Below are 7,183 nucleotides of genomic sequence, written 5' to 3'. Positions count from 1 at the left end.
CTATGTGCAGATCCCTTCGTTTACTAAGGATCAATTTTTCTCGTCTTTCAAATCCTGTCTCTTCTCTGGAAATTATTATTAGCAAAAGGAAATGAGGACTATAAGATGAAAATCATTTTTATCCTATATCATGATATTTATTCAAGGATTCCTGTGATAAGGTGAATGTATGTAGTCTACATTTATAAATAAATCAGCATTACTGAGTTATGTCAATAGAATAACATTGGTACAAGGTAAGTGGTGGGGCTTGCTGTAGCTGACAGCCCATGGTCTATGCAGGAAATCTAGATTACGGGTCAAAAGAACTAAGTCACCATCTCTGTTTCACTGTGAAGTGTTTAAAGCAAAAATAAAGACTCATCAGGGGACACTGCCTTCTCTACTGTTGCGCACACATACTATTATCTGGACACATGTCTTATACAGAAGCAGAGATAAAATGCTGGCACAATCTTCTCATTGGTCCACTGTCTTTGTACAGAGTGGACACAATGAAATGAGGCTAAAATGAGATAAACAGTAATGTGGTGAAAAAAATATAGCATTCCTTCTAACAAAATGTTAGATGCTATTCATTCTCTACTAATAGTGCTCGTACTTGATACTTGGCTTTGAGTCATTTGGAAGGAAAGCTATGTAATTCACTCATTTCACATGGCTGTCTATGTGGTGCCCATTCATCTCTTCAGTGTCTCAACTCCTGCCACTTGTTCTCCTTATTTCTGCCCAATTACTAATCTATTAGGTTGAGCTATGTGAAATCACCAATATTGAACCTTTTAGACTATAAAGACAGCAATTTCATGTTTCAGCCCATAACTCTAGTTTACTGGTCTTACCATGTTACCTCTCTCAGGACTCCAGCTTTCATTCAGTTAGCTTTTCTTCACTTGCTTCCCCATTCCCAGCCCCTTCCTACCTTTACTTGGCTAATTCTGACTCATCTTTTAGGTCTCTGCCTATATTCCTCTTTTTGCAGCAAACTTTTCACTGAAAAAAAAAAGTGTGGGGGGGGAGGGCTCTGTGCTCCTCCTCATCAGAAAATATATAGGGTCCAACCTTTGCTGTTCTTACCAACAGCTATGTGCAGCATCCATTCTTTGAAACATAGCCCCATTGAATTCCTTTACCTGCTTTATTATTATGTTTCTGACAATTTATGCCACACTAGAAATACTTGCATAGATTGGGGATTTATTCATTCTTCATGGTAATTTAAACTTATTTTGATGGCATTCACCTTCCTCAGCCAAATAAGCAATCACAAATAGCTGCTGCAAATGTGCTTTTCTCTAAGTTGTATAAATTCCTCAACCTCTACCCGTTTTGCTCAATTGCCTTTACATACAGACAGTAGTTTCTATTATAGTCACAGAGAAAGCTATGTTTTCACCTGATTAGTCATCAGTACAATTCCAGGTGCTGCCAGTGCCTAATCTGATTCTTATCGATATGGATTGAATATCTGTTCTGACACTAGGATGCTTCAGGGAAAGAGCTCTACAAGATGCTATTATAAACCTAAATATTACTCCTACTGGAGCCTGAGCTTGAATGCTATAAAATGGATAAAACTTCCCAAACTCAGCAAAAATCTATTGCTTACTTTTAAGGGGATGTTTCTAACACATTCCCAGTAGATTGACAATAGTACAGACTCAAGTTTTTATTCTCATTTCCAGGAAAAGGGACCACCATAGGAGTATAGCAATCACTGATATAGACGAAAAAGTCAATCAAAAAGTTTTTCCTCTAAGAAAATACACCTTGACACATCCTTTGCTCTAATTATTAACAAACTTGGACAATAAAACCATTCGGACTGCCAACAAGGTGATGTTAGGTTATTTAAGGTAATTTTTGAAGAACATTTATGGCAAAAAAAAAAAAAGCGCCACTAAATTTAATACAGTTATAAACAAAGTTAAAGTTAAAAAATAAAAATTAAAAATTAAGAAACAAAGAACCCAGAAAAAAATAAAATAAAGTCTTATCTATATAAAAACATAATCTTTTCCTGAAATATGTTCATAGACCTATCAAAAGGATAAATGAATTCTAGCACTACAAGTTTCACATCAAAATCAACCTGATTAAACAATCTATTGAGTGAAATGTATTTATTTCATTTAATGACTGTGCAACATCGTAACCACTGTTTTACTGAGTACCAAGAATACAAGGTCAGTGAACACAAGTTGGCACACAGAAGCTTTCAGTCTAATACAGAATAAGAATAAACAAACGAAAAGGAAAATGTATCTAACAAGCACCATGTTTCATGAGTCTACCAATTGTGACATATGGCAAGAGTCCACAAGGACATATTTCTGTAGGACTTTAGCAGATCACACAATTTCATAGGACAGTCTTAACACATCTCTTGTCACACTGAGTTGCTTCCGCCAACAAACATATTCCACCAACAGACGAATACTTAAGAGAACCACCTTAGCTCTATTTGGCCATACCAGAGATTTTGGATATTTGCCAGTTGTTAATTGCTTTTGATTAATTAGCCACAGAGACATACCAAGGTGGACAAATATTACTGAGATTTATGCTCATAATCATTTTTCCACGCCTCTACTTTCCAAAGGTTCACAGGAGTTTCCTTCACATCCAACACCAACATCTCCCACACACACTCAAAGAGTTTAAAATTAAAAGGCCTTTCATGTGGTGGCAAATAATAACAGTAATGATCATAATCTCCTGACTATCCAGAAAAGATCATTAAAAAGGATTATTGTGCTATAACATAACAAAAGAAAGCAGCAGGCAGAGAAAAATGAATAGGGAACTTTAGGTATATATTTTAACAAAAGACAGGATTGATTTTTTTTTTTTTTCTTGGAACTAAAGCTTTGAGATGAACTTAATTTTTACACGGAAAAACCCAGGCTGAGAAAAAGATTTCTTAAGTCAGGTGGGAACTTTTCTTTGTCAGTGGCCTTTAAAGTTGTTGAGCTGAACCTATCAATGGGGTCGATTCCACTGCACCTTGTAAGTACATATGGATAGTTTTTTTCAATTTAAAGTGAACACCTACCTTTAACACCAAGAGCCACCAATAATGCAGAGTGGGATTTTGCCCAAAAGGTGAAAAAAGAAATTCTTAATCTTACACACCTTGAGTTTGAAAACCTACTTACATCATCTACTGAATATTTTTAGGGCTGGAGATGTGTATCTTTTTTTTTTTTCTAAAAAATAAAAATACGTGAAGTCATTATCTAGAGAAGATACAAAGTACTTGCCAACAGTGACAAAATAAAATAAAAGTTCATGTGCCAGATGATCCTGATTGATGTGCTCAATTGCTATGTTTTGAAATTTTAGGACAAGGACTTCCTCTCCTGACCAAGATGGAGTAACAGGAACCACGTTTGCTTTTCTGACTACAACAACTAATAACCTAGAATATTTAAAGGAATAGTTATTAGACATTGGACATTAGGCAGTGCATAACTGTGATTCCTGAGAAAAAACAAAGTGAGCCCCATGATGGTCACTTACTTCCTCAAAAAAGTTTCCAAACTGCAGCAGCTAGATGGAGACCAGATACAGCCTCGCCATCTCATTAAATGAGGCGATAAGCTGGGAGTCCAGGGAAGACAAGGCAGATTTGAAGGGAAAAGAGAGAGCTGAACATAGAGAAAACTCCCAACACAGCAGGGGTCCCAATCTAGTCTTAGACTGATTAACTCATGCATGTGAGGAAACTACTTGAGGCCAGGATAAGAACCATGAGAACAGATTCGGAGGAGCAATCATCAGAGTTTACACAGGGCTGGAAATAATTTGTATTGCCACCAGCCAGAGTGACAAAAGGTCTTGTAATCCACAAGATATCAGGTACAGTACTCGTGATGAGTGACAGAGTGCCTCATTAGTGGAGCAAAATCCAAATTAAACTAAACAGAGATGTGCCCCTCCGCCCAACAAATGTGAAAAGATCCAAAAGGATCAAAAACTGAACTGGGTCTTAGAACAAAATTCATGCATATTTATAGTAATAAAAAAATATCCAGCACCCAACAAGGTAAAATTCAATTTTGATATCCAAGGGTATCAAATCAAAAATTAATAGGCATGCAAAGAAGTAGGAAAGTAAAACCTGTAACAAGAAGAAAAATAAATTGATAGAAACACACCCAGAAATCACATGGATGATAGAATCTGTGGATAAGAACATTCAACTAGCTATTCAAACTATATTACAGATGTTCTAGAAGGTAGAAGGAGATTGAACATGTAAAGTGCAGACACACATCCAAATCAAAATTCTAGTAATAAAAACTATAGTTTCTGAAAGGAAAAGCACATGGGATGGGATCAGCAGATTAAACACTAAAGATTATTTAACCTTAAAACATAGAAATAGACACTAATGAAAATGAAATACAAATAGGAAAGTATAGGGGAAAAGGGAAGAGCGTGCATCTGTGAGCTGAGAGACAACTTCAGGAAGTCTACTATACATGCAGTTAGAGCCTACAAAGGAGAAGAGAAAGAGAAGTGGAAGAGAAAAAAATATTTAATAATAGCCAAAATTTTTCTTAGTTTTATATGAAGTATAAATCCTCTTCTCCAAAAATTGCAACAAACTTTTCGTACTAGACACATCAAGAAAACTACCCAAGGTAATACCATCAAATTACTGAAAAAGTGACAATGCGACATTCTTAAAAGTACACTTTTTATACAGGGGAAGAAGGATAATCTCTCTCTCTTTTGAAACAATGCAATCCAAAATACAGTAATGTAGTATCCATAAAGAAGTGAAAGAAGAAAAATTAATCCAGAATTCTATACCCAGCCTTACTAGTTTTTTTTTTCAAAAATGAAAGAGAAATAATTACTTTTCTGGCCATCAAAGTGTTGAAAGAATTCACCACCAGCAGATCTGCACTGCAGCTAATGATAACAGAAGTCCTTCGGAATGAAAGAAAATGATACCGAACTGCAATATGGATTTATGCAAAGAAATAAAGAGCACCAGAAGGAGGAAAAACCCGTATCATATAAAAGGAGACCAAAAATTGAGACCCTAATGCAATAGATACTAAAGATTAGCCGGATTCCCACGTGCAACATTTAGAATGGAGAAAGCCGGAACTACTGTGCTGAGTCCCGCACCCTCAGCCAGATAAGATACCAAAAGTGGTCAGAGGCTTAGGAGGGAGAATACATTGCAGGCTATTTATTGGCAGAGTGTTGCCAAACAGGTTCCTGCTACCTCCTTTGGGGGGAATATGGAGTCTTTTTCCCTTCATCTCAAGCTTGGGGAAAGGAATGCATATGGAAACACTTGGAGAATTTGTCCTTGGAGTCATGGAGTGTTTGTCCCTAACTCACAGCTGAGAAAATTTAAGCCACCTAAAGCTGCAGAATAGAAACGAATGTATAGTATGTCCTGACTCATGTTTCTAAGAGCAAGGGATACGTGGCTATTTCCCCGGGGTAAGCACAGACAGTAGCAAAGAGAGCCAGTATGACATGATCTTAGGTGCTGTCGTACAGAGCAGTCCTGAAGGATGGTCAGATGACGGCAGCAAGAACATGGATGTATAAGTGAAGACCAGATTTCAGGAAAAGACAGCACAAGAAACTATCTGGAAGAGAGAAGCATCATCCAGGTCAAGAGAATTGCAGAAAAGTGATCTACAGTGCAGCAGTGGGAATTAATTCAGCAAAGTACCCCCAGTGTCATCTTTAAACATTGGCTAACCTAAAAGGATACAAAGTCACTGAGCCAAGAATCACCCTAAATCTTTGCTCTCTCTCCTCAACTTTTTTCATCTGTTACAATTTATCAGGGTACAAAACAATAGCCATCACAAGTAGGGCAGGAGTTCTATGGGGAGAGAAAGCAAAATCAACCACACTCCTCCTCTTGGAAGGCAGAAAGCCACCAGCTTCAGGTCAAAACACATAAAGGGGAATGAGACGTACCTTTGAAGAAAGATTATGTTGAATTTTACAAAGTATGAAAAAACACCCAGTTAAAAAAAAAAAAGTCAAGACACCTGTGTGGTTCCGTCAGTTAAGTGTCTGACTCGGTTTTGGTGCAGGTCATGGTATCTCAGCCTATGAGTTCGAGCCCTGCATCAGGCTCTGCACTGACAGTGTGGAGCCTGCTTGGGATTCTGTCTCCGTCTCTCTGCCCCTCCCTGACTTTCTCTCTTACTACTTCTTAGTAAGGAGAAAAATCATGTCTTCCATCATTTTTTTAAAGGTTATTTTGAAATCTGTTGAGTTTTGAAAGAAAATATATATACGTATATCTATTTATGGGTATGCAGGCAATTTTTGAAGGTACACACCAGGAAATGGCAACTAATTAAATTTTGGTCTTTTCCCAGAAAAAGCCCAAACATTGAGGACAGGGAAGTTTCACTTCTATCTTTTTTACCGTTTGAACCTTCTTCTTTCCTCACCAGGTACATTGTGGCATTCACTGTCAGTTGCTACTCAATACCCATTCACCCCTTCCTGCTAAAAGAATCCTGATTTTGTTCAGGACAGCAGTGTACCAACCCACAAGAAATGGATCTCAAATAAGCTACACTGGATTCCCTGTGAAACTAGAGGAAGCGTGTATTTCACTTCTAAAACAAAAAAAGTCACCAATAAATACATTGCATGGCACCACCTTTCCCCTTTGTTTTCTCCATCTGCCATGAATGCAGACTGATGGCTGGAGCTGGAGCGAACATCTTACAGCATTGGGAAAGGACAGAAGCATCACAGAGACCTTGATCCTGACCTCACGGAACCTGTAAATAGAAACCAGAACCTCCCAACCTCTTGTTATCTAAGATTACAAGTGTGTCCCTCGGGTGTCAGCAGTACCACTCAATAGCTTGTTAGAAATGCAGAACCTCAGGGGGCACCTGGGTGGCTCAACAGGTTAACTCTGACTTTAGCTTTGGCTCAACTTCCGAGGTTTTTGAGTTTGAGGCCTGACTCAGACTCCATGCTGACAGTGTATAACCTGCTTGGGATTCTCTCTCTCTCCCTCTCTCTGCCCCTTCCCTTTTCCTGCTTGCTCATGCATGCACACACTCTCTCTCTCTCTGTCTCTCTCTCTCTCTCAAAATAAACTTGAGAAGAGAAGAGAAGAGAAGAGAAGAGAAGAGAAGAGAAGAGAAGAGAAGAGAAGAGAAGAGAAGAG

This window comes from Herpailurus yagouaroundi, unplaced genomic scaffold (assembly GCF_014898765.1).
Source record: "Herpailurus yagouaroundi ecotype Mexico unplaced genomic scaffold, PumYag 159, whole genome shotgun sequence".
Taxonomy (NCBI): Eukaryota; Metazoa; Chordata; class Mammalia; order Carnivora; family Felidae; genus Herpailurus; species Herpailurus yagouaroundi.
The sequence above is the reverse complement of the archived record's forward strand: the minus strand, read 5'-3'. Positions refer to the sequence as shown.